Source organism: Coenobita brevimanus, chromosome 87, assembly GCF_032717465.1.
Source record: "Coenobita brevimanus isolate Jiangsu-jjx chromosome 87, ASM3271746v2, whole genome shotgun sequence".
Taxonomy (NCBI): domain Eukaryota; kingdom Metazoa; phylum Arthropoda; class Malacostraca; order Decapoda; family Coenobitidae; genus Coenobita; species Coenobita brevimanus.
Genome location: NC_137040.1, coordinates 16,602,363 through 16,624,614, shown reverse-complemented (window position 1 = coordinate 16,624,614; position 22,252 = coordinate 16,602,363). Strand labels below are relative to the sequence as shown.

At 42.0% G+C, this 22,252-nt stretch overlaps 1 protein-coding gene across 1 annotated transcript in view; it reads left to right on the top strand.

The window, feature by feature from the left end:
- beag (IC cytokine homolog beag) overlaps positions 1-22,252 on the top strand; it is a 498,741-nt gene that overhangs the window by 293,483 nt on the left and 183,006 nt on the right. The gene's annotated exons all lie outside the window — the stretch shown is intronic.

Sequence of the window (22,252 nt, the reverse complement as noted above, 5' to 3'; positions counted from 1 at the left end):
TAAAATTTACTTTCATATAACTTCCCACCATCCTACTTCAAAATTTTGCCAGCATCTTCCAAGAGTTAAGCATAAGTCTAGATGCAGAATTTCATGAGCTTTCTCATGGGTTACTGCAGAATTTCGATATGACCAATAGTAGTTGAATAAATTGCAAAAAGAACTTTGAAAACTCATGAGTCAGTGTTATCACCATGGAAGAGGATAAGGACTGAGGGAGTGATGGGGAGCCAGAAGGATATGGAGGAGTGATGGGAGGGGGGGCTGGGGGGAGAAGTGAGGCTGTGGGCAGGACTCTCCCCCTTCTGTAAACAGGTGGACGGGAACTATTGCCATACATTTACTCGTGGCTTGTGGTCTGTTAGATGCTGAGTGGCCATGCAGAAACACAACTCACTGTGACTGAGGGACTTTCGACCTTCGGTAAAGAGACGGATGGCCGCTGTCACCAAACGTGTACTTGTGGCTTGTGGTCTGTGTTCGATGGAGGTAGCGGTTGGGAAAGACTTAGCCCCCATGGCCGCGCAATATTAGACATTCGGTGGGGAATACATACAAACGTTCTGACACCATTTGCGGGTTACACTTATATTACTCGGGTACTGGAGGTTCGTTGGGAGTGATAGAACAAGTGCACAATTTTGACCACTCAGTACAGGGGCGGATGGACATTTTAGCTCTGGTTGTGGGTTACAGATTACAGTCATCCCTGTAATAACTGGACGCCCAAATCCCAGACACCCCAATTTCCGGACATTTGGGCCCAGGCCTTCGGAACCCCCAAATGGCCAAATACGTTAAAAAAAGAAGAAAAAAATTGATATTATTTTCAACCGTACTTTGAACTTGGCGCTCGGCACCGAACAGCTGTGTTTTCGTGTGTAGTAGAGGGGGCCTCTGCTTCCTGGCCACCCCCAGTTCCTGCCTAACTACCATCGTGACCAGATGCTTGTTGCAGTGGCTGCCACACATGCTCGTTTTTGTGAGTAAACAGTGAATAAACTGCAATACCTCGCCAGTAGACCACATGGGAATTTACAGTGTTGTGCAGTGTTAAGAAATTCGAATACAGAGTACAGTGGATTAAGTGCAGAGTGCAAATTGGCATGTTGCAACTGGCATGGGGCAAGTAGGAACAGAATGTGCAGTGTTAAACAGTTATAATTCACAGTGCAAAGAATTGAGTGCAGCACAGCACCAGATTACTGTACGTGCTTCAAGAGCATTTTCACCACTGTCAGAACCTAAGAGGAGGTGGGTTAATCTTTGTAATGGCCACGAACGTGTTGGAAGTACCCTGTACACTGCTAAATATTTTCCATACTCACTTATAATAGATAGGCAAGGTATGTGGAAGGTATTAAGAATATATGGAGTGGAGAGGAAATTGTTGAGTGCTGTGAAGAGTTTGTACGAAGGAGCTAGGGCTACAGTGCGAGTGGATGGTGAGCTGAGTGAGTTCTTTGATCTCAATGTGGGACTGAAACAGGGTTGTGTGATGTCTCCATGGCTGTTTAGTATATACATGGATGGGTTTGTAAAGGAGGTGCAGGGTAGGGCAGTGGATGTGGGGGTGGCTTTAATGAATGAGGGTGAGATTTGGAAGATTCCGGTGTTGCTGTTTGCTGATGATACAGTATTGTTGAGTGAAGATGAATGGGAGCTGCAAGGTTTGGTGAATGAATTTGGGACAATGTGTAGGAGGAGGAATCTGAAAGTTAATGTAAACAAGAGTAAAGTTATGGTGTTTGAGAGGAATGAAGTCACAGAATGTACAGTAAGGTTGGATGGTGAGGATATGGAGAATGTAAGTGCATTCAAGTACTTGGGTAGTGTGATGAGTAAGGATGGAACTTTGGGGAATGAAGTACATGAAAAGGTACAGCAGGGAAGGAAGGTTGTTGGTTCACTGAAAGCAGTGATGAGGAATAGGGAGGTGAGTATGGAAGTTAAGAAGTTACTGCATGATAGTATTGTGATCCCTACCCTGGCGTATGGAAGCGAGGCGTGGACGCTGCAAGAGGGGAACAAGTCAAGAGTGAGAGCAGTAGAAATGAGTTATTTGAGAGGAGCATGTGGAGTGACATGGAGGGACAGGTTGACAAATGAAGAAGTGAAGGAACGTTGTGGGGTGGATGTGGATGTGGTTGAGAAGATTAAGAGAAATACGCTGAGGTGGTTCGGACATATGGAGAGAATGGAAAATGAAAGACTGACTAAGAGGGTGTATGTAGGTGAGGTGGAGGGAGGGAGAGGGAGGGGTAGACCGAGGATGAGGTGGAGGGATGGAGTTGAGAGGTATATGAGGGAGGGGGGGGTGAGTTGGGGGGAGGGTAGTCAAATGGTGGGTGACAGATCGTCTTGGAGGCATTTTGTCTGCGGCCACCCTTTGCGGAATTAGGGGGTCGGGCTGTAGAAAGATAGATAGACTTATAATTCATCACTCTCTGGTTCCTTTTCATTTATTTCATAGTTTCTGTCCCTTACTTGTGTGAATAGGGTCTTACATGGGTGCTATTCATGTCTGGTAGGGAGTTATATAAGTGGTTTTCTGAGTTAGGCTGGGTTAGGGTCCATAAGTACCTGTCCAGGAGGTATTTTCCCAATTCCCAAACAACCCAATTTCGGACATGCCTTTGGCCCTATTACATCGGTTATTTGAGGGATTACTGTACTTCTCTCTCGCAGTTCGAGCCCAGCGGCCACGATACTGAATGTCTGGTTATGTTGTGTGGCCGGCCGAAGTTTTGGGGCACTTTTTCGTCCGGATAATAGGAAGTAAATTTGGATAATCGTTTAGTGGAACCAAGGTCCAGCGTCCAAATACTGAACACGTCCAGATAATTGAGGGATCATTGTATTGATATTGCAAACTGTTGCATGATGTTGCCGCGTATTATGAATTTGCTCTTTACAAATGTGCGGTTTTTGAGTTTCTGCTGTAGGTAAATAAAGGTTGGCCTTGATGTCCATGAGTGACCTGGGCTGCTTGCTGCTGTCTGCTATGACTGGCTGTGGGTGATGGGAGCCACCAGCATTGCCACAGGCCAGAGCTCTTTTCATTGTTTTATGCCATGGAGTGCTGCCAGTACCTTTGGAAGCCTGAGTGCTCTGAGTAGGAGTGCACCAGAGGAGCCCTGTTTTGTCCACATTGTAACTTTAGATTTTGCAGTCCTTCCTCCATCAGCTTCCAAATGGCACCACAGCATCAGCATTGACACTGAGCAGCTCGCCAGTTATGGCCCTGTCAGCAGTGCCGTAGTGCCTCCTGAACCGCCATAGCCAGCCATCACTGTGAAATCTTCAATTCCAATGTGTGTGCAGCAAGCCTCTGTGCTGCATGTTGGTTGTCCAGGCCATGAACAGGGACACCCTCAGCTCTCTCCTGCATGTACAGTCGGGTAAGTAGAAATTGCAAAAAAAATATTGGAGTATATGGAGACATCTGGCAGTTACCTGTAGTAAACCCACATATTTTTATGAATGAATCACTCAGAACCTTGAGCCTGTGTCAGGTGGAATGTGATTGACAGACCTTTTCATTGGTGGTGAAGCAAATATATCCTTCCTATTATGCAGAAATGAAGGTTAACAATAATAAGTGGTAGGAAAAAATTGATAAAGAATACTACAGTATTTACTGAATGAATGTGGAGTATAGAAGAGTAATAAGCATTAGCAAACTGTAAAATGTAGCTGGCAACTTGGCACAGAAGAGCAGCATGTCAGATGGTAATTTCGTATATTCGTGATCTTCGAAGCTGGTGAAACGAAGTCCAGTGACTGACTAATAGATGTTGACTTCTAACAAAGAGAACTGGCAGTGCTTTCTTTAACGAATCTAATATTGATATTCTATTTCATCAGTTTTTAAGGTTATTATCTTCTGTGACACAAGATTTTTACTTAGTAAATTAATACTAAACTCTTTGTTGCCTTATTACCTTTCATCTGAGTATGATATATTGAAATGGGAAGAGAGAAGACTGCGCTATGCCAGAAATACCTTGTAGTGCAAGAAGAGATAGAGAGGAGGGACACCAAACACAAGAGAAAAAGCAGGAAAGGAGAGACAGCTGACAAGCGGAATGGGATTGACTCGGGACTGAAGAGGCGCCCAAACTCTTTAACCCCTTAAACTTGGATCGTCGCATTTGTGACGTTCGGCCAAAAGGACATGACGGCGGGTCGTCACGTTTGCGATTCTAGTAAATTTTGAATAACCGAGGGCAAGCAGGCTCCAGCTGGTATTGTCTATCAGTACCACCACCCTCTAGCTACAACTAGCATACTTTACCTTTGTACTACTGACCTCAGTTGTTGCCAAATATCGCGTTTTCCCCCCGTCCCCCCCCCCCCCACGGCCCGGCCAGCCTGGCTGTGATACATGGCAGCGCTCTGAGCGCTCAGAACTGTAAATCTGCGCTCTCCTCTCACAAGCAGTTTATGCTACTAGGAAACGCTTGTTTCCCCAGTTGTAACACTCACGGTTTGCCCCTGTTTAGCGTCAGTTTACTGCAGGCTTTCAAAGTGACATTATGGCGAGTTCTAGCTCTTCCCAGTCAGTGCAAGTGGCCAACAGAAACGAGAAAAAAGTGGCGGACGTAAGGCAGAGTAAAAAGCGCGCCGTGATGATCTTTTGGGAAGTAATATGATTGAAAATAATGTAGTATACATGTTTTTAGCTGTGAAAATGGAAATGTTTGTTGAGTGACGGGAAGACCGCCGCCACAGTGCATATCGGCCGTACGCTTCGTTGATTTTAGCCTTATTTTCAGTGCTTATTGTACAAATACGGATTCCTAACTACCTTTACGTTGTAGTATAAAGTTTACTGTGACAGAATGAGGATGTGGTAGAGGGGAAACCGGGTTGCTGGAGGTGTGAAAGTGAAGATTTGGTTACCCAACTTTGCAAGTCTCCACAAGTCCTTGGGTAGTCCACGAAGGCTCAACACCTGTCTCTGGAGAAAGCTGAATGTAAGTACTATCTGCCATACCAAGTATAATGTTCTAGAGTTAATCTCTGATATATTAGATTGACATTTTTTTTTTTTTTAAATTCTTGTCCAGACTATCCTAGTTTGTAATGTGACACTAGGAGGAGACTATTTTATATCACATGCAGTGACTATTGTTAGTTTGTTGTTTGTTTTTTAATGGTTACACCAGATGCTGTTGGCATCCCTACGTCAAGTGGGGTTGGTGGAGGATTAGTGCCCCTCCCTGTAAAACAATTAACTCTAAGCCCTTGGCCACCCCGTCTGGGATACATGGCGTCTGGCAATGAATGAATGAATGAATTTTCCTACAGGTACTCAGACCGCGATACAACCCCGCCACTCGGGGGGGAACGACTGTACACAGCCACGTTTAAGGGGTTAAGTATCGCCCACATCTCTGCAGGCAGTACTTCCCTATGAGACTGATCTCATTATATATGCATTGCATTAGAAATGCAGAAATATAGTTGGATAATCAGTAACATATATTATGAGACAGTTACTTTATAATTCTTCCCAGCAGCTCCACTTAATTACTTTCACCTCCATGAGGTGCATTCAACATTATTTTGTAACATCAAACAGGGACTAGGTAACCAAATATCCAGCTTTAATTTGCAGCGCCTAACCAACACCAATCCCTCCTCCACAGTGTTTGGAGGAGAGGATGGGAAAGAGACTGCGATGAAGACGGTGGAATGAAGAGGTTACCAAATGGGTAACAAGCATCAATTAACAGTGACTGCTGTGGGGTTGTTCCCTTGTTTGAATATGTAATTATATTGCTTGATGCTAGTCAGTCCTTGGATTCAAGTTGTTTAGCCATGTCCACACTATCGAGCAGTGACTGGAGGACTGGGCCCTTATCAGGCACAATCTGTCAAACATGACTATGATGATATCCACACTGCTGAATAGCTGGTCAGGCAGTAAAGTCGGCCACTACAGTGAGTCCTTGATAAACGAAAATCCAAAGTACGAATTTTCGATGTTACGAAAGCAATGAATATAGGACAGCTTCCACAAGACGAAAGTATCTGTCTCAATTATATGAAAAGCGATACGAAAGGAAATAAGAAAAATTCAAAATGGGCGCTCGCTTGTGAAGAGGAAACGTACTAACCCCTCTCTGGTAAACAGTTTTTCGCATGGTTCTCAGTTGAGTCTATGGTTTTGGGACAATTCGCCGTCAGGTCGATTCCCCGTCATTTATTTACATATCAGTTTATTCAGCAGGTATATTAGTTTTCGATTTATATGCGTTATAAAGGTGATAGTGGTTTGTTCTTTTTATAGTAAATGTGAAATATGGCATCAAATAGTTGGTATTAACGGAAAAAAATATAAGTATATTGAAACGTGAATCAGGTGACGTACAATGTTTCACTTCATCGTTTAACATAAGGCTACATTTGAGAATTGGCATTCATATAAATGCGTAAAAACCTCAAGTGAACGATTGACTTGCCTAATAACCTGAAGTGAACGATCGACATACTCAAAAATTATACAAATAATCATCATATTATGTCTACATTCTCAGCTAATCAATCAATCTCAACTGATTGCATCCAAAAATTACAATAAAAATGACTGAAGACAGCTGTGGGAGATGCCAGGTTATAATTCAAAGTTGACTACAGCAAAACAGAAGCAAGTTAATTATTGACTAAAAGTGCAATCAATCAATCATTTCCTGTGGCACCCCACGGGATGCATAGGGCCTCAATGAACTCTCTCCACCAACATTTGTCTCTTGCCATCTCCCTCAGGTCCCACCAACACTCCTCTCCTGCTTCTTTTTTCATTGTCCTCAACCAGGTTTCCCTCGGCCTACCTCTACCTCTTCTTCCTCAAGCAGTCCACTCTGGCACATCCTGTATTAAACTACCTTCTTTTCTGTATATGTGCCCCAGCCACTTCCAGCGAGACAGTCTCACATATTCATTAACTGGTTCCACTCTCGTAATATCCCTTACTCTCGCATTTGTAACTCTGTCTTGCCACTTTACCCCAAGAATCCTTCTCAGTATTTTATTTTCAAATCCTAATACTTTCTGATCTGTTGCAATTGTACTGTACCATGACTCATGCCCATAAATCAAAATTGGTCTAACCATGGACTTGTAAATTTTCACTTTAGTATGTACTGAAAGCATATTATTATTTCAAACAGATTTCAACATTCCAACTGCTCGCCAAGCCTGTCTAATCCTGTCCTCAATTTCATTATTTAATGATCCATTAAATGATACAATCGTTCCCAGATATTTAAAATTTTCTACATTCTTCACCACATTATTCCCAATTACACAATCGATTTGGTTCTCCACGTTCATATTAATGATTTCAGTCTTTCCACAATTTATTACCAATCCCACTTTTTCTCCTTCCTCCACCAGACAATCAAGCACCCTCTGCATCTCGTAAATACTTCCGCAAATCAGTACAATATCATCAGCATAGTCCAAATCCATCAGCTTCTTATTTTCTTTCCAGTTAATTCCTGCACCTGTTCTCCTTACAACCTTTTTCATAACATAATCCATAACCAAAACAAACAGCAATGGTGAAAGAACTCCTCCTTGAATCACTCCTGACCTAACTTGAAATGGATCACTCAAAGAACCACCCACCATTACCTTACAGAAAGTACCTTCATGCATGCTTCTAATAATATTTACAAACTTTTTTGGTATGCCATAGAATCTCATAATTTTCAACATAGCTCCACGTGAAACACTATCAAACGCCTTTTCAAAATCCACAAAACACATACTAAGTGGCATTTTCATCTCATTAGCTTGTTGCATTAGATGCCTTACAATAAAAATCTGATCATTACAACCTCGACCCTTTCTAAATCCCGCTTGTTCTTCTCTTAAAATTTTATCAATTACTGGCTCTATTCTGTTCAACAAGATTTTGGAAAAAACTTTTGCAACTACAGGTATCAAAGTTATCCCCCTCCAATTACCACACACACTTAAATCTCCCTTTTTTGGTATTTTTATAATCACTCCATTTTTCCACTCTTCTGGAATTCCACCATTATCCCAAGCCACATTAAAAAGTTTCAAAAGCGCATTCATCAACTTGTCATTTTCCACCTTAAGCATTTCAGGGAATATTCCATCCTCTCCTGGGGCCTTAAAATTCTTTAACTCCTTTATAGAATTTGCTACCTCTTCCAAAGTTATATCCCCTGTTTCTATCTGCAAATCTCCCTCGGCTGGCAAAATGTCCTCTTCAGCTGGGATTGGTCTATTTAGAACAGATTCAGAGTGCTCTTTCCACCTTCCATTTATATCCAAATCTCTAGTCATCAAATTACCATTTCTATCTCGTACAGGTGCAGGTACTAAAAGTGCACATTATAAATAATATCCAAAGCCTATGCTGTTGAATGAACATAGACCTTGATAGTTCCCCTTGAAATTAGTTATTATAGTATTAATCAATTAGTATTATTTGTATATTGACGGGAAATCGTCTTGGGCGCGAATTGTCCTGATGGGGAATCGTCCATGTTTTAATGGTGAATTGACTTCACGGCAAATTGTCTGGGAACTGAGTCCACGTCCCTCCTCCCAGCTTTGCTGTATGTGTTGATATTTTTGCAGCTCTACACCCTTTTGTACTGTTTAGACATGCCTCCCAAGTGCCCTTCATCATCTTTAGCATTGGGGGAGTCCGCTGCAAAGAAGCAGCAGCACCATACCCTAACTCTGGAGAGGAAATTGGAAATTATGCCACGAGGAGGGGCAGGGAGTCTTGGAGATTGGGCGTTCTTTAGGCCTTGCAGCTTCCACTTGGGACTGTGACCAAGAAAAAGATGTACAAGAAAATGGCCACCTCGTTCTCTACGTCTACAGGTATTACTTACATCAATATAGGAGGGGTAAAGTTTAGATGGGGGGTCCAAGGGGGTCCTGGGATGCATCCCTCCATTTCTATGTATATTTCAACGGGGAAAATCGTTCCGATGTACAAAATTTCGGATTACGAAAGTTTTTTTTTGGTCCCTATCCCTTTCATATATTGAAGACTCACTGTAGTCTGTAGGTGGTTGGCAGCACTTGATTGCGGTATTACCATGAGCAACACAGTTGAAAAGAAGAAAAAGCTCCATATAGCATAATATTTCATTGCAGTTGTAAAAAAAAAAGGAGAAAGTGCAAGAAAACGATCTGGTTAAAGACTTATCTTTTTGAGGATGGCAGGGTCGTCAGCCAGTGCACAGTTCCAAACCACCAGGAAGAGTCTGGTGATTTTGTTCAACTACCAGCACTGGCTGTCCGCTGGTTTGCTCGTCAAAATTGCCACAAAGTGTTTGATGACAGGCTTATCACTCATACCTGCCGGGCACTGCCTGATAGTGTGGCTGGACTTTAAGATCATATGCTGGCTTTGATATGTTGCATAGTTTATTTGTGTATCACGTACAGGCATTCACTATTGATTGCTAGGATGTTTACTGTGTGCAATATAGCTGCGAGATGAGTACAGCACTGATTCAAGCACATATCTCACAATGGTTTTATCTCCTTTTATCGAGTCCAAGAAGATTCATAACAATCATCCCATAGGATAAGTTTTCTAATGTGGTGAAAATGAATACAGGGATGACGTGGTAGTAGTAGTAGTTGTTCCCTAGGCAGTCTGGCCAAACAGCCCCAAGTCCCTAAGGAAGGCCATGGCCGAGACTGGGCTTTCCCACAGAGCTCTCAAGGAGTTTATGTTGTGTTGTTGGCATAGGTGATTATGTGCAATGAAATCTTCCATAATGTGCTTATTAGTATCGGGTGCAGTATTGCATCCTGGACAGGCATCAGCAATGAAATCACCCAGCCTCTTCTGGTAACTTAAGAGGGCTGAATGATGACCACATCTCGGCCTAGCCAGGTGGACTCTGTCCTCACGAAGGTGATAGAATTCAGAAGGGTGGATATCAAGAGGCCGTGCATGCAGCTGTGTGTTGTCTTTAAGTGACTGAATGGAGCAGCGAGTGATTTGAGTTTGGATATGCTTCTGGAAGCTGGTCTGAGTTAGGCGAGGGGGAGGAGATGACAGTACTGTACAGTAATCCCTGTACTATCCGGATACCTACTTTCTGGACACCCCACTTACCGGACATTGTGGGCCTGGACCTTCAGAACCCAAAAATTGCCAAAAAAAGAAAAAAATCCCCCCCAAATCTGAATTTTTTCCCACCCATAATTTGAAATTGTCGTGCGAAGCCAAACAGCTGTTTACACCATGGGCCCTTCACCCCTTTCTTCCTCCCCCCTCCCTTGTCAGGTTGGCATTTGGTATTTTTCATTATCAAATGTGGGCCAATTTGGTAATGAAAAGTTCATTTGGTAATGAATCAGAATAATGCATTACCAAACGGATTTTTCACATGTATGAGGATACACAGGATGGAGATGGTGGATTGTTTGCTCTCTCTGATTAATCTGTTAGTCTACATAGCATGAAAATAATCAATATGCTGTTAACTATAAGGAGAGTGATTACATGTATGCTGTTAACTATAAGGAGAGTGATTACATGTATGCTGTTAACTATAAGGAGAGTGATTACATGTATGCTGTTAACTATAAGGAGAGTGATTACATGTATGCTGTTAACTATAAGGAGAGTGATTACATGTATGCTGTTAACTATAAGGAGAGTGATTACATGTATTTCCACTTGTATATATAATTAGTGAAAAATAAATGCTAGCTTTACAAATTTGGTAATGAAAATTGAGGAGTTTGGTAATGTGGCTGAGTTGTGATCTGACAACTCTGCTTCCCCATCACCAACAGTTACTGCCTAACTGCGATCATGGGTAGATGCTTATTGCAGTGGATGCCGCACGTGCTCATTTTTTTGAATAACAGTGAATTAACTGCAATACCTCGCCATTAGACCACATGGGAATTTACAGTGTTGTGCAGTGTTAAGAGATTAGAATTTGGAGTGCAGAGGATTAACTGTGGAGTGCAAACTGGCAGTTGAAACTGGCATGGTGCAATTAATAGAATGTTCAGTATTAAACAATTGTAACTCACAGTGCAAAGAATTACTGTAAGTGCAGCACAACACTGGATTACTGTACATGCTTCGAGAGCATTTTCACCACTGCCAAAGCCTTAGAGAAGGTGGCCACAGATGTGCTGCAAGTGCCCTGGCTGAGGTACAGTTACTTCTAATTCCTCATTCTTGGGTTCTTTTTCATTTATTTCATACTTTATGTCCATTATTGGTGTGAATAGGGTCTTAAATAGGTTTAAATAGGTGCTATGCATGTCCGGTAGGGCGTTATTTAGGTGGCTTTCAAAGTTAGGCCGGGTTAGGGTCCTTAACCCCTAAACCGCGGGGTTGTTTTTGCTTGACTTGCGTGTCTCACGGGCATATTCGCGCTCCGACAGACTCGCTAAAAATATTTGCCAAAAATCATTTATTAGTCCTAGAATATTATAATTACATATGCATATGGCACATACCTTCAGCTTTCTCCTGGGATGTTTGTTGAGCACTCGTCGAGTACCGTAGGTCTTGTGGAGACCTTTGAAGAAGGGTAATGAAATCTCCACTTTACACTTCCCGACAACCCGTAATATGATTACCACAGCCTGATATTATCGCTAGAAACACTATTCTATGATTCTCAAATAGTTTGGAATCCATACTCCAAAAAAAAAACACTGTGAAAGCAATGAAAGTTACGAGCATATATGACCTTCCAACTTGTGATCATTCGCCGCTGGTGTTCTGTCATTTATTATTCATAAAAACACTCACACTTTATATTTATATTACTATATAACACATATATATATCTACAGTCTTTATGCATAAGTTTCCTTCAGTAATAATAGTTTATTGTCACTGTAGGCATTCAATTTCTCTTTCAGTAAAATACGTAGCATTCACTTTCTTGTCCTGTATACTAGCGTTGAGAGTGAATCTGTCACTTTCACTTTCACTTTCACCTTCATAACTCATAGTATTCATACATGCTAGAGTGAAACTTTCACGTTCATTACTCCTAGTATATATACTCATATTCTTATATTACTACTCATTTATATTTCTATTTACATTCTCTATTTTATTTACATTATTTACATTTCTGTTTTATTTACACTGTGTTATGCACTATCACTTGCAGTAAGCTATAAAACTATTTTCCACTGTTCACTTATATTTACATTCATTGTTTTCACTTGCTGTTTACACATTATTTACATTTCCAATTGCACTGTTTTACTCACCAGAAAGATCGTAGTCACTGTCTATCATTTTCATTGACAAATTAGCCAGTTCACGCTCCACAGCAGTCACTTAGCCCTTTACTCCTTTCCACACGAGGTTTAGTAGGGGGTAGAGGTCACGGGGACCTTTGCATGGGGCTAAAAAGTGGCGGAATTGGACAGGTCCGAATCCGACGTGCTTTCACCTTGAAAGGCAACAGTAAACTGAATACAGTGTGGTGGCCTGCCTAGGGGGAGTGCAATGCTGCCAATGTCAGCTTGGTGACAGCTGCTAATATATATGTAAAGAAATGATTGGCAGGAAATCTAGACAATACATAATAAATTAGGTAGTTCCAGGTGAATGTAAATATCACTTAGGTTTCTCCCTTCCTTTCTTATACAGTAATTCCTCTACTTTCTGGATACCCACTTTCCAGACATCCCCACTTACCGGACATAATTGTCCCGGGATCCAACATTCCCAAAATGGTCTGAAAACCGCAAAAAATTCAAAAGAAATCCGACTTTTTCCCGCCCGTAATTTGAAATTGGCGCGCGCGGCACGGGACAGCTTTGTTGTGGTGCTTCATTCCTCCGACGCCCACTAGAGTGCCCCTGCATCCTCCCCACTTTCCGCCCGTCTCTTGTCGTGAGTGAACGCTCGTCATCGTGGCTGCCCATGTGCTCGCTTTTGTAGTGGTGCCTTACCTGCTGCAGGCACTTTTGCTGCTCTTGTGCCTCTCCTTCGTGTGTGTGATGATGGCCCCGCTGCCTGAGAAGAGGAAGAGAGTGGTTTTGACTCTGGAGAAGAAGAGGGAGATATTGGAGAAAGTAGATGCGGGATAGTCTTCATCACGCATCCTCCGTGAGTTCAACCTGGCCCGATCTACTTTGTTTGATATTAAGAGATCCCGAGACAAACTCATGCAGTACACGGCTGACTTCTCATCAAAAAGCAAACGCAACGTGGAGAGGAAGATGATGTTTACTCCCAAGTTTGCTGAAGTCGACCGCTCCACGTTGATTTGGTATCGACAGCAACGTGCTGCTGGCGTGATGGTACATGGTATGGAGCTGAAGGCTGCTGCTGAGAAGTTCGCAAGGCTTCACGACGGCCTAGACTTCAAGGCATCCGAGGGTTGGCTTTTCGCGTTCAAGTTACGACATGGCTTTACCAACCGTAAGTCTCATGGAGAAGCTTTGGCGCTAACGAGGATGGAGTAGAGGAGTTTCGGCACAAGGTGAAGGGCTTCATCGACAGGGAGGGCCTCACTCTCGGTCAAGTCTACAACACTGACGAAATTTTTTTATTCTATCGCTCTTTGCCTACGAACACTCTAGCCGAGGAGACGGAGAAGCATGTACCTGGCCGCAAGGTCTCCAGGCAAAGGCTATCTGCTTTGTGTTGTGCCAATGCTAACGGCATGCACCGGCTTAAGCCCGTTATTGTTGGCCTTGGAAAGCAGCCTCGGTGTCTTCGTGGGGTGATGGATGTCCTTCCTGTCATCTGGTACCATTCCTTGAAGGCATGGTTCACAGCCCACATCTTCAAAGACTGATTCCACCGTCATTTCATCAAGGAGATCATATATTACCAGGCGGAGAAACTGGGAATCCCATGCGACCAGGTAAAAAGGCCCTCTTTCTCCTCGACAATGCACCTGCCCACCCATGCGACAAGGACTTGGTGGCTGAGAATGGCCGCATTAGGTGCATGTTTCTGCCACCCCTAATACTATTGCTCTCATCCAACCAGTGGACCAAGGAGTGATCGTGGCAACGAAGCGGCTATACCAATGGAAGTTCCTGGACTAGGTGATGGTTGTTCTCGAGGACGAGCGCAGGGAGGGACGGGACACGCGAGGCCCGCGGACTTTGGAAAACCTTCGCCGCTACAACAACATGTCTGCCATTTACAACTGGGCCAGTGCATGGAAGGAAATCCCTGTCAAGACTCTAGAAAATGGTTGGTCTCGTCTGCTTCTCGGAACGGATGTGGAGCACGATTTCCTAAGTTTCGACGTGGGTGACTTCGTGCGCATGGGGACGATGTTGATGTGGACGAAGCACGTGAGTGGTTGGATGATGACGAGGGTGATCCTGGGTATCAGACTCTGTCTGATATCGAGATCGCATCTTCAGTTGCAGGTGTCAGTACCCAGGTTGAAGATTCCGATGAGGACGGTGACGATGATGCGGACTCCTCTCAGCATGACACAACTCCAGCCATCCCCAAGCTGAGCGCACTCTGGGAACACCTAGACTTTGTTCTGGACTACCTGGAACACCCGGACTGCGACAGGGAGATGGGGCCCTTGGGACTTGTGGAGGAAGTGCGTGCTTTCAGGCAGCGCATCATAAATCATCAGAATCGTCATTCCTTGTGTCAATCAACGATTGACAGCTTTTTCAGGCCCGTGACCCCTGCTGTGCCCAGCCCTGGCTCCACTCCATTGCCTCCCCAAGACAGGCCCTCATGCTCCGAGCCACAGCCCAGCACATCAGGCACGGTGGAGTCACCACTCGACGTGAGTTTGTGTCTATCTTCTGAGTCGTCTGCAGTGGGTACGCCATCACCATGACCCAGCGACGCACCCCTGGGTCACCTCCCAGCGATACTCTTAGACTCTGACAGTGATTAAATGGCAAGAACTTCTCCACTAGACCACACGGGAATTTAGTGTTGTGCAGTGAAAGAAAAACATGCATACAGTATTGTTAAGAAATTAGAAATTTGGGTGAAAAGACAAACAATTTTTGGACTAAATTTAACGTAAATTAACTTGTGTGTTTTGTTTTGAAATTGGTTTTATGAGTGGAAAGACTTAAAGTGCAGAGTGCAACACTTACTAAGTTATAATGGAGCATAAGTAAGACAAGAGTGCGCAGTGTGAAGAGAATGGACTTCTGAGTGTGAATGACTAAGTTAGGTGCAAGACTTCATGAACAATGTACTGCAAGTTCTTCAGGAAATCCTTCTTACTGTCAGAGTCTGAGAGGAGGCGGTTATTCATCGAGATGGCCACGGACTTGCTGTAAGTATGCAGAATGTTTCATACTGTACTGTACTGTATTTTCCATACTGTACTTACCTCAGACACCTCATTTCACTCTTTTATGTCCCTTATTGATGTGAATATGTAGTGTCTTAGGTGCTATGCATGTGCAGTAGGGAGGTGTTTTTCTGAGTTAGGCTAGGTTAGGGTCCATAACTACCAGTCCAGGAGCCAGGGACTTGTAAGTACCCAGAATGTTTAATATTGTATAAACCTACCTCAAAAACCTCATTTTATGGTTCTTTTGCATTTATTTCAGTCTTTTATGTCCCTTATTGGTGTGATTTGGGTCTTAAATAGGTGCTATGCATGTCCAGAGGAAGTTGTATAGGTGTTTTTCTGAGTTAGGGTCCATAAGTACAAGTCCAGGAGGCTGGTGCCCACTATCCGGACAGAACCACTTTCCGAACATGCCTTTGGCTCTATTACGTCGGATAGTGGAGGGATTACTATATTTTTACTACGAGACTAAATTATACGGCATATTTCAAGGGGAAATAAACAGCGATAATTAGCGAACGAGTGCACGTGAGGTATTGTCTGGTGATGATTAGCCAATTCCAGGTGTATGGCACTATCACTTACCTTATTTCTTTTTTGTATATACAGTATTATTTGGTATAAGAATAGGGCATAGGGCTTATTTCAATGGATGAAATCAGTGGAAAATTCCAGGGAAGATTTACTTATCGTAGCACGGCCGGGCAGGCGAGAAGAGAGGGTGTGGGAAATATTTTCCCCCAGAGCAGTTGCGCTCTCTATATTTATCATAGTTATCCCTGGTTAAAGGGAGAGGAAAAATTGAGACCGTTGTTAATTGTTCAAGCAGTTTTAATAACCCAGAAATTGCGTTCTCTTTAATGATTCTTGTTATTGATAAATTAAATGCTATTGCATTTAACCCCCATGGACAACTATACTTTGTAAATACATGTAATTATGTGGTATTTTCCACTGACCTAAACTGTGTCTGCGTGTTAAGTGACGTGGCAAGCAGGGAAGATTCTCCTGTTAAGGCAGATGCGGAATTAAGATATTTACACAGTTAAAGGGAATATTTGGTCTAACTTTAGTTTAAGTAAAACTAAGATTAATTTGTTAGATTTGCCCTGTACATATCATGATGTAATATAACTGTATTTAGTACTGTAATTAAATAAGAGTTGGCAACCCACAATTCGATGAAGAGTTGGGGCTTGCCGCGTTCACTGACTCACGCTCCTAGCTCTCGTGGAGTTAGCACGGTTGTATATACACACCATAAGGACGCTTGCTTGCTCAAGCAACTTCACCAAGCAGCCTCATGGTCATCGGTTAGCGATCACTCCCTCTTCACTAGGTAAGTAACCTTTACGAATTGGGCAATTCAAGGGGGGATTAGCGAAGAGATAGAAGAGAAATAGTTATTGTGGGTGAGTTAAGTTACGTTTCGCCTAACTCTGAGACTTGTTTGATTTACTTAGACAACTTTAGGGAAGAGTAACGACCTACGAGTTGTTTACCAGAAAATTCTTGCATAGCGGTGTCCCGGCAGGGATACCGACTTGGATACATTAAACATTTTTCACATTTTGGTGCCCAGAAAGAGGGCCCCAATTTGTTTAACAGAACTAGTAAACATTTTTCACATTTTGGTGCCCAGAAAGAGGGCCCCGATTTGTTTAACAGAACTAGTAAATATTTTTCACATTTTTGGTGCCCCGACTGAGTGAGGATAGCTGATGTGTGCCGGAGCGCTGAATGTGTTTAAGGTTGCTTTTATTGGGCATAGCTACTACCACGTTCGGTTGCAGTCAGTGAAGTAGTGGAGAATATTTTAGCAGTAGTAGGAGCCATAGAGGGCTCCTGTAAATCCTCCTCAGTAGCCATAACCCTCCTTGAGCCAAGGAACCTGCCATATGGCTCTCCAGTTTGTTATGGAACATATAAATTAATTAGCAGAGCTGTAAACCGAAAGTTGCAACGGGCCAGGAAGGGAAGGGATTTCATACATTTTAATGCCAAGCCCTTCCAAGCAATGTTGAAATCTGATGGTATTCATTGGAACCGTCATGGTAGGGAAGCGGTTCTGCAGAAATTTATAAATTATGTAGAACTTAAGAAAGGAGAGTTCTATGCTGTACAAGCTATGGGTGGGCCTATGGAGTATTGAGGTAATTAATTCAGAGCTCGGGGAATATGGGTGTTTTGGCAATTTAGTGTGGGGATGGAATAAGACCCTTGAGGTTTAATAACCCTGGGGGATTGGTAGAAATTATAGACCTAATCCCTACACTCCTCAAAATTAAATGAATAATTAGCTGAGCTGTAATGAATATTACGAAATTGAGAGAGGGGATAATTTGCACAATGAGGACTTAATCCCTACCCTCTTCAAAATTTAAAATAATCAAATCATTACTAAGTTGAGGTAAAATTGTGGTTGGAATTCATAATTCAATTATTAAATTAGAACTCCGTCAATATGTCTGTTTCTTTATTGCAAAGATCTTCTAGTAGTAAGGCAGGATGGGTAACTAGAGCCATAAATGATTGTAACCAGTCGTTGGACCAAATACCTCTGTCCAAGGAGAGAATAAATAGTCTCCTAAATATCCTGAAAGATCGATGGAGTAAGTACGAAGAGAGTTACTTAACTTTAGAAGTGGCTATAGTAAAGGCTGAGAATAAGGAACTCTTAGAGTCAGAAACTACGAAGTTTGAAGACAAATTAGAAGAATACTTAACTGTAGTAAAGACACTAGAGTCAGAATTAGCTGACACTGCCGCGGAAACACAAGTTGTGGCACAGCAGAGTAGAGCTGTGTTACCACAAATAACGCTTCCGGAATTTGATGGGGAGCAGAACTGGAAATCCTTCTGGGATCAGTTCAAATATTTGGTACACGATAGAACAGATCTCCCTAAAGTCACCAAACTTACGTATTTGTTAGGACAGGTCAAAGGAACACCATATCAACTGATAAAAGAACTACCAGTAGAAGAAAATAACTATGAGGTGGCTTTGACCATCCTTAGACAAAATTACGAAGACAGGGAGCAAGTTATAAATCATTTATTAAAGGCTCTAATAGAATTACCCATGCCTAGGCACGATTTTGATTCCTTGCAAAAATTTAGAATTGCACTAAGTTGTAATTTAAAGGCCTTAGGTACTTACGAAGATATTAAGACATCAGATTGGGTGCTTTCAAGAATTGTGTCCTTAAAGCTACCACCGAAAACCAAGGATGCTTTGTATGGTAGGTACCAGAATGATAATTTCTCCTGTGAAGAGATTGAGGAAGGCTTGATGCAACTCTGTAAACATTTGCAAGGAACATTAAACACTACTGAGGTCAAACAGAAGACTGAAGTAAAGAAAAAACCCACTAACCAACTGGTTGGGAAAGTTAAGTCAGAGAAGACTAAGTATGTGCCTAAAGAAGAGATAGGTACTTTCCTTAGCTCCACAAAGGCCGAGGATAAAGTATTAAAGATAAGGAATAGACATGCTGAGGATATTAAGGAAATAAAACCTTCCATGGTAAAAGACAGGAAAGTTTGTGTCTTTTGTGGTGAGCAACATTCCAATGTATCTTGTCAACAGTACCCTGATTATGCTTCTAGAGTAGGGAAGCTTCAGGAACTGGGGTGTTGTATAATCTGTATGAACTCCGAACATACTGCCGCGGACTGTAAGACTAAATTAAATCTTTGCTTTAAATGCAAAAAAGATTATCATCATAGTGCTTTATGCCCTAGGATGAAAATTGAGGTTCCTAAACCTGCAAGCTTCAATATGACATTTGCAAAAGGGAATGCTCCATTAGTAAAGCCAGCTGCAGTACCAATAGCAGATGTGAAGGTATTGTTTGAGAATAGAAACCAATTAGTATGTACCCTGTTTGATACGGGTGCTCAGAAAACTTTCATTTCTGCAGACATTGTGGAGAAATTAAAGTTACCAGTTATCGGCAAGGTAAATCTGGCCATTACAGGATTCTTAACAACTAAGAAAACTTAGTCGTTTGATTTAGTTAGACCTGTAATACAATTAGGCAGATATAAATGCCGTATAACAGCAGCTGTGCTTGATAATATGGAGACAAGTATATACATAAAGGGATTGAAGGAAACCTCTGATCATTTGCAAAGCTCAGGGATAAAGTTGGCTAAACAGAATGTTGAATCAGATACTGTGGGTCCCATAAAAATGATAATTGGTTCTGATTATTGTGGAAGATTCCTACTTAGGACTTTCAAAAGGAATAAGGTACAGTTGTTCAAGAGTCCAGGAGGTAACCTTGTTATGGGTCAGTTGCCTTTCCCAAAACAAGTTAAAGGAGAGGCAAAACTAGTAGACTCAGTCTTTGTTACCCCCACACAGTCATTGATGGTAGCTAGAATAGGTGCAGAATTAGAACCTACTCAGATAAATGACTTGTTGAATGAAAATATTGAACCTGTACACAAAGTTTGGGACCTAGACAGTGTAGGAATACACTCTGAGGAACCAACCCCTGAAGATAAAATAACATTGGACTTGTATAATCAGTCTATGGAATTTAAGGATGGACAGTATTGGGTAGGATTACCGTGGAAACTAAACCATTCAGAGTTACCAACAAATTACCAAGCAGCTAAAGCTCAGTTAAATTCTCTTCTAAGAAAGTTGAGAGATAAACCTGAACATCTGATCTTATATGATAATATTATAAGGGATCAATTGAAGAATAAATTTATAGAAGAGGTAGAATACCCTGTTAACCACAAAGAAGGACACTACTTACCACATCATGCTGTAAGCAAGGATTCAGTAACTACTCCCATAAGGATAGTATTCAACTGTAGTAGTAAAGCGTCCAAGGGATCAGCTAGCTTGAACAATTGCCTATACTTTGGACCTACACTAACAGAGAAGTTAGGGAATGTGTTACTAAGATTTAGAGAGAAACCTTACGCTTACACAGCAGACATTAGTAAGGCTTTTCTCAGAATAGGACTGAGAGATGAGGATAGGAAATTTACAAAATTCCTCTGGCCTCATGATCCTCAAAATGAGGATAGTCCATTGAAAACTTAATGTTTCCGATCGGTGCTCTTTGGCTCTTGTGCTAGTCCTTTCCTGCTTTGCAACACTTTAAAGCATCATTTTGAAAATGCCAAATGCCCAGAAATAGGGCAGGCTTTTTCTATGGATAATTTGCAAGGTGTTGCTGATACAGAGTCGGAAGCTTTGAAGGCTTATGAAGTAGCCACTTCCGAATGTGGGAAGGCAAATTTGCTGTTACAGAGTTGGAATACAAATTCACCGCTTTTGAGGAATAAAATACGAGAGGACTATCCAAATTCTGACATTCCCAAAATTCAAGATGTGTTAGGTCTTAACTGGGATACAACAGCTGATGTAATAAGTTTGAAACCAATTAAGTTCTCTGATGTCACTCTCACCAAGAGGTCCTTGTTAAGTCAGGTTTCCAAGCTATTTGACCCATTGGGATTTGTTAGTCCTATAGTTATTAGGGGCAAATGTTTAGTACAGGAGGCATGGCGAGAAAAATTAGACTGGGATACTGAATTGGGTGAGACATATATGAAACAATGGGAACAGATTAGAAAGGAGTTTGAAACTACATCAAGCATATGTATTCCCAGGAAAATAAACGGTAATGAGAAGTCGCACTTACACATATTTTGTGATGCTTCTCAAAGGGCCTATGGAGCAGTAGCTTATTGCACAACAGGAGAGGATAGTAAGATTATAATGTCCAAAGCCAGAGTTGCGCCTATTAAAGAAAGAACCCTACCTCAAATGGAATTGGCTTCCATAGAAGTAGGAACTTAATTGGCCAGGTATATAACCACTACTCTTGATATTCAGTTTGAGGATATTTACATATGGACTGACAGTGAGATTTGTCTTTACTGGATAGGGAAGGAAGACAGTAAAATTCCTTTCGTCCGTAATAGAGTGAAGACTACTAAAGAGCTGTCTTTCAAATTTAATTTCATGCATGTGTCCTCCAAACAAAATCCAGCTGATCTGCCCTCGAGAGGTTCAACCGTAAGGAGACTGATCAAAGATAACTTGTGGTTTAAAGGTCCTAAATGGTTACTCACTAAGGATTGGCCTGAACAGAAACAGTACAGTATTGCTGAGATTAGTGTAGTGAACTTGGATCCTATAGTACCTGAGCCAGAAGTAATTGACATCAGCCGATTCTTATCAATAAGACAACTTCTAAATACTACTAAATTGGTTGTTGAATTTTTGAATAAGAAGGTGGGGTTTCAGAAATTAGATCCCCTAGAATACTGGCTGAAAAGAGTACAAAGAAATTCTTACGGGGAAATATATAAACTTTTAGGCCAAGACACTGGAAAAAGGAATAAGCTGATGAAGAATTTAGGCATGTTCTTAGACAGAAAAGGTCTGATAAGATGTCGAGGCCGATTGGTAAAGGCTGACTTGCCCATCCAAACCAAACATCCCATTTTATTACCTAAGAGTGGATGCTTTGTACAACTTATTTTAAAGGAAGCCCATGATTCCACTCTCCATGGAGGTGTACCGCAGACCTTAGCCCAAATTTGGGAAAGGTACTGGATTCCTAAGGGTAGACAGGTTATTAAAAAATATCTCAAAAACTGCATCATTTGTAGGAGGTATGAGCAACGACCTTATATCTACCCAGGACCACCAGCCCTACCGAAGGATAGGGTGAACATAAGTCTGCCCTTCCATATAACAGGAGTGGACTACACAGGGGCTATAACTGTTACAGGTGAGGAAACTCCCCATAAAGTTTACATTTGTTTATTTACTTGTGCCTACACAAGGGCAGTCCATCTAGAATTAGCGGAAGACCTAAGCTCAGAGACATTCCTCAATGTCTTTCGCAGATTTGCCGCTAGAAGGTCTTGTCCTGGCAGGTTAATAAGTGACAACGGAACTAATTTCG